This window comes from Pygocentrus nattereri, chromosome 25, assembly GCF_015220715.1.
Source record: "Pygocentrus nattereri isolate fPygNat1 chromosome 25, fPygNat1.pri, whole genome shotgun sequence".
NCBI classification, from domain to species: Eukaryota; Metazoa; Chordata; class Actinopteri; order Characiformes; family Serrasalmidae; genus Pygocentrus; species Pygocentrus nattereri.
In genome coordinates, this window is record NC_051235.1 from 8625821 (window position 1) to 8636778 (window position 10958).

Sequence of the window (10958 nt, forward strand, 5' to 3'; positions counted from 1 at the left end):
GTTGTCTCTAAAAGACAACTGTGCTTCCTGAAGGGATAACTGACATTTTTCTAAGAAGACAAAAAATAAACAAAAGCACTTGGAGTAAACAAAAAATGTAAACGTTCTGGTTACATCTCAATATTACATTAACTGAATGTTACAAGTTGATTTGCAATCTGATTTTGCGTTTGTTGGTAACGTGTGGTTCTGTCTGGAATTACAGAAGAATTTTCTATCGTGGCTCAAATCACTCCCAGAAAACTGGACAGCTACCGACATCCCTACTAGTGCAAGTTATTATTTCAGTTGGTCAGAATTGGTACTCGGTAGCTTCTTGAAGCCTGTGGGGAAGTAGCTAACTCCTAAGCTAATTCCAGTCCACTTAACACATGGCTGACATCTACATTTTGATTCCTTAGTTTAGCGTTGGAGCTGCAATGTGCTTAGACAAGAGTCACCAAAACGTTTCTGCAAATACATCCATATTCCATCCAGGTCTTCAGTCAGGCTGCCCAGACTTTTAATGATTTAGTGCACAGAATAAATAACTGCAAACACCTGTTGTATTGAAGTCCATGACCCATGCTTGTGAGAAAATTACTGAGTGGGAAATAAACAGCAAAAGCTTTCAGGAGAGCACAGTTTAGTGCAGCCAAAAGGACGTTACCCGGATTAAGCAAGTGAAGGATGACATTAGCACTGCACAGAGCACATTTGGGATACTGCTGGAAAGCACTGCTGGATAAATTTGTTGAAATGGGACTGAAACTTCCTATTGGACAGCTGATTATCATGGTATATAGGTTTACCTAATACACAGGCTTTGTAGCTTGTCATTCACACAATATATTCTTTACTTCGTAAGCTGCAATTTTGTGGTTTTAGATTGTCAACTTCTGCTGCCGAGCGTTGCTCCCGTTGGGGCAGACGCGATGTGTGTATTCGACCATTAGCTGTCGTCTTCACAGTGTGTACGAGTGCAAATTTTCAGAGCAGACATGTGGAGACGGGAACTAACGGCTGGCGATCCTCAGTAATCACTAGATGGCACTAGTTCTTAAATGTCGGCCTGGTGTTTATGTAAACTAACTCTGTTATGATGGTCTTTTCGATTATGCCTCATATCCCGATCAATCCGTATTGATATTGGGCCGATATCAGCAAAAATGCTGGATATCACATATCACATTGTGCGATGTGGTAATGTAAGCAGTGTGAATAGTTTGAACATGACAGCCTAATTTTAGCCTACCTAAAGCACGTCAATTAAAAACAGCTTGTCAGCATCATTATTGGCCGATTCTGAAGAATTCATTAACGGTATAAGAAAAGCAAATGTGGTATCATGCTCTAGTATCCACTACGCAGGGTGCAGTATATGCTGTATATTCAATTTAGGAGGTTTGATAAACACAAAGATCACCTCACCAACCTCTCACGTCAAAGATTTGTCCAGAGATATCAAGCGACTCCACAATTCCCGCCTGGAACCAGTTTCGCAACTGCCACCTGCCACATCGTCCAACGCACCTCTAACTAGGCAACTGCAAGTGTAGACTCATTATGCTGGTACAGCACTTCCTGATTTCCAGCTTTAGGCACGTAATTACACATAGCCTAGTAATGGTTAATAAGGAATGAGCTTAACTGCTAAGTAGACTTAAAAGCTGGCATCATGCCTACAGGCTGCCACAGATACAAGCAGCTGAAGTGAATGGGGAAAAGGATGGTGAATGAGAAGTCTAAAGAGTGAGTCAAAGATAAACAGGTGGACTGAGGGACGACGCAGTCCAGATCAAAAATCTAAGATGCAATGGTTTCTTTTTGAATCTAGTACACAGAATAACGTCCTTGAGGATCTGTGGGAAATAAGCATACCCTGTTCCGAGGCCAGGCAAAAGTAGGACAGGTGTGGTTATAACACAAAAGAAATAGCCAGCACTTAAAAACAAGAAAACAGCAGTCACGGTCAGTTAAGGCTGACAACGGCTGAACTAATGAACCCGGCCTCATCCGGCTCATTGGCTTTGTTTGCAAAAATAATAATAATAATTAAATACATTTTTTTACAAAAGTAATAAATTACACTGACAACAAAAAATGATTAAAAAAATAGACGAAAACTCCCAAAAGAAGAGTAGCATCCTTCTAGGCCTCTGTTCTCCTCCCTGCAAGAACAGGAGGAGGAAAAAAATTCACACAAACGCTGCCAAAGCGCTGTGTCTCAGCAGCCTCATCTGCATTATAAAGCAGGCAGAGGAGCCCTGCTGTATAATTAAGGCCCGCGATGCAATTTGCTTTGAGAAGAGAAGTGACAAATGTGTTTATTTACGTGCTCCCCACGGAGGCCGGAGCCACCCTAAAGTGCGCAGGAAACGGCCGATGAAGAGGGGCTGCAATAACAGACAGCCTCTAACGAGCTCCCGAAGGGTAGAGGGGACTGAAACACCGGCGTTTTTTTGGGGCCGATTCCTCCTAGCCAAACCATACCTACTGCAGCATGACAATGGCATAGAAAGCTGATCTCTGATCAGCGTGTTGGAGAAAGCTGAAAGCGGCAGGAGGAAGCAGAGTGGTGGTGCTGAGTGGATAATAGCTCATCCTCATTAGGCAGAGACATCCTGAACAGTGGGGAGAGCAGGTCACTGTGGCTTGAGGTTCGCCTGCAGCTACCGCCAGCTCCGCTGTGACGTCTGGCAACAAAGTCGTGTCAAAGTGGAACGGAACAAGGCACCGATTGGTCCTGACGTCTCGGCACGAACCCAGCGACACACAACCGAATCCCACCTATCACCCACCACCGCCCTCTAACTGTCCGCGTGTTTGTTTTCTGGGCATGCCTGTGCAGTTATGACATTCGCACAGAACAGATGTACTTTTGAAACACTCTCTCCAGCCTAAACAGGAGGGTTAGGGCTTATGCAACATTGTTAGTCCTCATCCTCTGGCGTTGTAGCCTACTGCTGCATAGCATTTAAATGTCTTATCAAAAGTACCTTTAGCAATATTTACAGAAATTTGAAGCTTTGTCCCCTGTAACTACTCAAATCTGCTGCTGAGCTGAGCTGAGATGGTTGTTTGTCTGGCATGGTAAAATGTAGTGCTGTAATCATGACCATTACAGGTGAGTCAAGACTGAGGCTTGGACACATCTTGTCAGAGCAAAAATCAAGACTTTGTAGTAGCCCAAGTCAAGATCAAGACAAAACTGCAACCAGATTAAGAATATTTTTAGAAAATGAAAATAATTATTAGCATTAATAAACGAGAAGCGAAAACCTCCTTGGGTATGTGTCTGTCTGTCTGTCTGTCTGTCTGTCTGTGTGTGTGTGAGTGAAAAATGTATGTGTTTGGGGGGTCTTAGTGGAGAAGCCTTGTTTGAGTCTGATTTGCACCCTCTGAACAAACAGTCATAACTCAGGAAATGTTACTCTATCGTTTAACCGGGTAGATGGTGTGAGATAAGACCCCTTGAGGATTATTTTGGTGTAATGTTGTGTGTACTGAGAAGAAAATCTCAAAGTTATGACGAGTTAAACACAGAGAAAATCTTGAAATAAGCAGATTCTGATTTTGAGAAATTTACATGGGAGTGAATGGGGCAGTTTTCTGCCTAGTGCCAGACAAATGCTCATAACTCTAAAGCTAATTGATAAAATGATGAGATATTTTGAGGTTTCAAAAAAGACAAGTTTCTCTACCAATTAAAACTGAAATGGAGTTTCTAGGTCAAAGTTGAAGTTCTGATCATTCCACAGTTCATTCTTATGGGAGGTTTTTAATTTTTAAACTTAATTTTATTAAAAACTACCAATCTGATCGACTCCAACAACACACAGCACAAGCCACAGCGCTGAGCACTCTAATAATAATAATAATAATAATAATAATAATAATGATATTTTAAATATATGTTGTAAAATAACAAAACAATACATCCCTTAAGTCCACTGAATGTAAACCCAACAAAAAAATATTTTAAATGAAAATATAGTAATAATATTCTGATCTGCTGTCAGAGGACTATTTGAGTTTTGGAACCAGCAAACAATTAAAAAAATAAAACAAACACAGTTACGCCATCATGGAAAGGTTCTATTAGATCCCCAAATGGCAGCAAACAGATTTAATTTAAACATGTTCAGAAATGACTGATTCAATTCTGTTAGGTACTGTTGATGAGAAATAATGATAGAAAACTGTCAGTTTCTAATTAATTCAGATGCTTTTTAGGATTAACAATGTCTGAATCCATAATAAGACAGAATTCCGTCAAGACCGAGATTTAATTTTTGGTCAGAAGTACTACAGTACTAGTAAAATGCATCAGCATGTGCAATAAGAGATTTACATGTGCTACTGCGTTTTCTATCATTATATACAAGAAGCACAGTGCTGCATTTGTTTCTGAACGGACTGTTATAGTTTCTGAGTGAACACACACATTCAGAGTGGAACTCATTTGGGGTTAGGGACATGCATTTCCACCGATTTTGATATTCCAATATCTGTGAAAGCCCATAAACGAATATCCCGTTAACTGGGGATAGGGAAAATAATAGCAAAAAAGAAGAAACGGATTTAGTTTGAAATTAATGTAGAACTGTGGTTTACCTTTTTAGGAGAACGCACCGGTGTTGTGCAAAGCTTTAGCATCGCACAGAGGAGTGCTTTTCAAAACATTACTTTAAATCGGTACGTTTTCATGTCGATTGGGCAACAAAATAAAGACTGCATCAAATGAGCCAACAAGCTAAAACTAGTACAACACTAGTTGCTAATGAAAACTCACTCTCCACATGTTTTTCTTTTTGTCAGAGAAATATATTTTAACTGTTTCTGGACTTAATGTTTGCCCAACACAGTGAGCGACAAACGCTGCGCTATCTCTGCCTTATCAATGCTCTCCATAACACGGCACTCATGTTTTTTAGTGGCAGAACATATTGCACTGCACAGCTCTGTTAGAACATAAACGCTGCATTTCAGAGTCGTTGCTCTGTATATTTTCTCTCTTGTCCCGTCATTAAATGTAACATAGATGAAAATTATGATTTCAGTATTTGAATTCCGCCACAAACGTTTAACTGTGTACTCCAGTACTCACGCACACACTTACTACGGGTGTTATCAGTGTCATGATGCATCGTATCACTATGCAAAACTGACCATGTGCATTGCTTTATATTCTCAAAAAGTATGTAGTATGATTTGCTGCCTCTGCTAAATAAGCGATATTCTTCACGTGATTGACGCCACATACGTCATGAAGCAAAAAGTGCCCACTTTCGATAGTCATCGATTGGTCTAAGCGCCATTCATGATCACAAAAATCCTGAAGCTGGAGCCGGTTAGGTGTACAGCATAAAATGCTATGTAGCCCAGTATAAAATGACCCACAACAACAGGACAGAAATTTTAGGTTCAATCTAACTTAATAAACAATCCTAATTCATGAGCCTGCTGATCGTTCTCCATTGCACATTTTGTTTGAAATGTTGTAAGAATACCGAATAATGAGCCCTGTATTGTGAACTGAACCCACTCCTACAATTCACATCACTAAAAGAGCTTACCGATTTGTTTAACTGGAATAACAATAACTTGCAGCTGAAGAGTCAGATATATTGCAAATGTGTTTTCTTATTCAGAAAGATCTCAATTTTCAGCATTCTTAGATGTTTTAACATGCATCAAAAATGAAAATAAAAAATACATTAAGAAATCCATTATTAATAGAGAAGAGTAGTTTAACAAGCATAGAAATCTGCTTTATCCCCTAGGATTAAAGCAAACTATCCTGAAAATACCCTTGTGTCATTTTACATCTGTTTCATTTTTGGAAATACAGCCTACTAATACCTAGGTCTCCAGTATCTTTCCTAGTCATGCAGCAGCAAATATAGTTGTAAATATTTGCACAGCACCTATTTTTCCTGGCCGGTTGCGTATCTTTCTGTGCATGGGCCCTCATATGCAAGTAACATGCTAACTGGACTTGCAAGAAATGCCCAAGCGTGGAATGGCTCGCCAGCATTTTCTTTTGTTTAACCGTTTTAAGGCCATTTGCACAGGGAGATGCCAGCTCAGCCTAAACTGTGGCGCCCAAAGATAAGAGATCAAAAATCCATAACCTGAAAATTCATTACTAGGGTCTGAAATAAACTTTTTCACCATCACACCTTCCACTGCGACAAGCAGATTTTTTTTGTAGCACTCAGAACTTTTATCAGCCACTTCTGAAGTCTGTGTGGAAACATGAATTAAAACAGACTCTTGTGCCTGCACTTAAATAGTAAAAACAGTTTCGCTTACATCCACATCAGATTTGCATTTTCTGATTGACTCCCCCCCGCGACCCTGAGGGAGAAGCGGCTTAGAAAACGTGTGTGTGTGTGTGATTGACTCCCTTGATAACTATTCACTATCATAATTTGACGGCGCAGACAGTGAAGCCTGGACTGTCAAAGATTAAGTCCCTTATTAGTCCCACAACAGGGAAATTTCACCTCCGCATTTAACCCATCCGTGAAGTGAAACACCACATACACACTAGTGAGCACAAACACACTAGGGGGCAGTGAGTACACTTGCCTGGAGCAGTGGGCAGCCCTATCCGCAGCGCCTGGGGAGCAGTTGTCATGTACTGTCGGCTCTGGGAATCGAACCGGCGACAGGGCCAGTTCCCTAACCTCCAGCCCACGACTGCCAAAGTTGCAGCACAACACAACATTCTAGCGCATTTGTGACAGCAGGTTACTACTTGTTAAAGTAATATGGAAAAACTTATCCACCAAGGCAGAGATCTGACAACCTCACCCACCACGCTCTACATTAAGTTGGTAAACCAATCATTTTTATATTTGTTTTGGTTCCCAACGGCGAACATCAGGCCACAGAGCTGTTCCGCCCTACTTCAGTGCTGAAGGTTTAAATAGCACAGTCTAAAATCTGCATGAAAGCTAAGGTGAGAATTGTCCCCTAAAGATTCAGATTAGACTCACCCTGGTGGGGCTCTGCTGGAGCCCTGCGGATCCGTTCTTCCCGCAGCCATTCGCATGCTATTTATTTTCCCCGTGACAGAAACGGGACAGTGCGGCCTAACAATACAATACAAGCGTGATAAACAATCGCAAGGTCAAGTCCTAGACTAGAGAACTCATCGTGGTGGCTACTGCCAAAAATAATAGGCTTCTTTATGATTCAAGTTTGTGTTAAAAACTGCAGGCTTTAATGTACAATTCTGATTTTCTTAATTTTATCCTGTCTGTCTGTTCACATCCAAGCAAAGTGACCAAAATCAGACACATATAGGGGCGGGCAACATCACAATATTTCATCATTATTGTGATACATTACGCCACAATATGCTTTTCCCAGCATATCTTGGATCTTGTCAGTACTTAAAGAAAACCAACAGACTATGTTTCATCACAAGCAGGGCATAACTAGTCCTGTTTAACTGTATTCAGCGCAATGGAAATGACTGTATTCATAGTTTTTCATTTCACTGTATTTTTTAAATGGGGCAATGCTGGGTGTGCTTTTGTCTGTTCCAAAAAACTATGCACTGCAATACAGAGAGCATCAATACAATGTCTTCAAATATCATTTTATATTTTTGTCATATCGCCTACCCCTAGACACATATGTGTTTATATAAAAAAAAAAAAAAAAAAAACACACCTGTTCCAATAACCTAATTTAAGCCATGTCTGGCAGGTTCTCCATCATCTGGAGCCTGGATTTTCTGTCTCATTACAGTGGATCAGTTTTTACTGGAGTACATCTCCATTACAACTTATGCTGCAAGCCTAACCTGCTCCAGAGCAGGTTTACTTCAGAGTTTTGGTTCATAAACAGCTCTTGGACCAATCGGACTGATCGCATTTGTGGTGTCAACCACTTATAAAGCAACAAGCACTAACCCTGATGCAGTGTTGCTTTTTACTATTATAAATGCCTTACGTTCTACCTGTTTGTAACGTGACTTCTTTTTACCCCACTTTAAAAAACAAGCAACCTTTTATATTGTTTAATGCAACTGGCTGTTAAAAACGTCACACTTTCATGTTCTTGCACACAGATGTTAAACATATCTTGAGCATCTACACCTAGATTGACAAAGAAAGTTGTTAACCGAGTTAAACGAGGTTAGATTTGTCAGGTTCTGTAAGGCCAACCCCATCTAAGTTGAACATGCTTTGCGAGAAAGGCTCCTGGACAGACTGCAAGGCTGTAGTGAAAACTAGGAACTAAACTGACCAGCAGGGCTGCACAACATATACAAAATATTGGTATTGCGTTGTTGTATTGCACCATATTGTGATTTGATGTGTGTTGAAACACATTCAAAATGTATTCGTGAAAGAATAATGAGGCATAATTATAAACTGGTCTGCATTATTTTGACCACAATGAGCTGCAGCCCAAACCCACATGCACACATTCATATCCTCCACGCTGCATCTTACACAAAGAAAAGTGCAGTGTAAATAACATTAACTCATTTTCAATCCTTTTCAGAACTGACACCTAGCTATAAATCAGTAAAGTAGGCCAATGTCACCTAAAAGCTGCAGCTTACTTGTCCACCTAGAATAAAACTACAAATTCCAGCTACAAGGAGGTGTGAGCCAACCTACTGGTATAAATGGAACAGAAACAGGGCTGTGTGTATCTTACTGACTAGCATACAGGCACTGAATGGCACAGCAAGAGACAATCCAAGCATTTAGACTTATGAATAAAATTAGCGTGCTTTGTGAAAGCATGAAGCTTGATTGGGAGGCCATCTGGCCTGCAGCTCATGCATTTTAGCTCTTAACTAATTTTTGACTGACTCTCTACAGATTAAGCGAGCATAAGCCACAGAGCAAACAAGCAGAATGACCTTCTTCAAGGTTTTAATATCTTCAAAGCGAGTCTGCTGGACGTAGAGATAGGCCAAGAAAGTCGGCTAAGACTAAATATGCGTCAAAGTGACTACAAGTCAAAATAAATGTCAACCACTATAAACCTGTTCAAATGGTTAGTCGTTGCACAGCCAAGCACATCGTGGGCACCACAGACAAGTTTCACTGTGTGACTGTAAGCTTGAAGGGAAACTCCACCGATTTTTCAAAATTCTGCATAATTAAATGGCTAACATATCAACAAAGTCAATCAGAGAGTTTTTTTTTTTAGTTGGAAATGCTCCGTTCTAGAAAAACTCGCCAAGTCAGAATTGTTCACTATAGTAGTGATAGAGACCAGACATCTGAGGAGTTTAATGCCCCTAAAAGCTCCGTCTCAGAAAGTTTTTGTATTACAATAGTTCTGTAATAAGGTTTTTGGTCCAAATCGTTTTTAAATCAGCTTATTTCAACCCATCATGGTGGAAGGATAAAAGAAATGTGTTGTAAGGCAAAAGCTCCCAAAGAAAGATTTACCAGAACTTTACCATCATCAACATTACATACAAAACATCAGAAGGCACGTGTAGGTTCACTGGTGGTTCTGGATATTAAATAAAATAGCTATATTTGTGTTGTATACATCACGACCCTTGGTTCCTATAACCATCACTGCAAAGAATTTTGAGTCATTCTCTATAACGAATCATTTCACATCAAACCACGCGGAATGACTTTGTTTACATTACAGCCCCTGAATTACACAGAAAAAACAGCGGAATTCCCCTTTAAGCTTCGCTGAACATTAAACCCGCTGAAGCCAAACATTTTCAGGAACGGCTCGTTTGAGAGATAAAAGAGAATTCGAGAGACATTTACACACAACTTAACAGTGAGCTCCTAAAACCAGAAAGCCTATTTGCTCTGTGACCCTGACCACCAGCCAGGCCCTCACCACTAACTTAGATTAGCTAAACGTCAAGAGCCGCCGTCCGTGTGAGAGAGAGGGAGCTCGACAGCCAGCTAACGGCTGAGCGACCGTAGCTGACCAGCTAACGAGAGCGATTAATTGAAGTTAAAGAGCTGAGCAGGTCTCCATTTCTCTCCCGAACACGCTATCCATCTCCTTTATCTCCTTTTACCGTTTCATTCAACAAACAGCTCCCGCTGACGCGTGTAACACCGAAGCTAGCTGGCTAACACTATGAAGCGCCGTCAAAAAGCAGCTAGCTAGCCGGTTTTAATGTGTACGCGAGAGTCGTGCTAAATGCTGGCTGGCCAGTTCAAGTCCCACAGTCGTGCTTTATAACCAAACACCTTTGTTGGCAATGCAGGCAGGAATGACTTCACACACGTTTAAACGGTTTACTAAGCTGTCGTGTCTGACATGCCGCCACGGACACTGACGCGCTAGCTCGGCTAGCTAGGTTAGCAACGTACGGTCTTTTTCGATGAAACCCACCGGCTAATGCCGATAGCTATGCTACTACCTTAAGCTAAGTGTGCCCTTACAGTTACGCTAAGATTGTCAGTTTGGCCACAAACGCACATCACATTACTTATCAGCAAGTACATTAAGAACAAAAACCAAACATGAACGTACCGATATCAATGACAGAGTCTGAAACTTTCCAGAAGAAAACCAAAATCAATGTCGCAGAAGCATGTACAGCTTAGCACGCTAAACTGAACAAGTCAATCAGTCAGCAACACTGGGGCTACTAGGGCCGCTGCCCAATATGCGTATTTGTGTCCTAGCGAGGGTGCCTAGCTAGTGCGTAGACTTTTGGCTGCCTTTGGCGGAAAACACAAGTGCGCACAAGCTAAGCGCCCTAAGTAAGTGCACCGGTACACATGTTGGAATGCAGCCCAGGACGAGGAAAGAAAGGCAGCGGAGAAAGGGGCGCGGGCAGTCGAGTGACTGGCAGGGACCACAGCGAATCGGATGGTTCAAAAGTGAAACGGGGTCCCGCCTCCTGAAACAGTTTAAAGTTTAATGGTAATATAATTAAATAGAGAGTGTGCAAGGAGACACCACCCACCTAGTCTGAAGAACGACAAAAAAAGAACCCCTGCCACTGT

The 10958-nt window shown here is 41.2% G+C and overlaps 1 protein-coding gene across 1 annotated transcript in view; it reads right to left on the bottom strand.

Annotated features, from left to right (window-relative positions):
• The window catches only part of LOC108425729 (R3H domain-containing protein 1), a 71269-nt gene extending 60682 nt beyond the window's left edge, over positions 1 to 10587 (bottom strand). Inside the window, exon 1 of the mRNA XM_037534615.1 lies at positions 10480 to 10587. The gene's annotated coding sequence lies outside the window, so the exon portion shown is untranslated. The remainder of the gene's footprint in view (positions 1 to 10479) is intronic.
• Between the last annotated feature and the right edge of the window lie 371 nt (positions 10588 to 10958).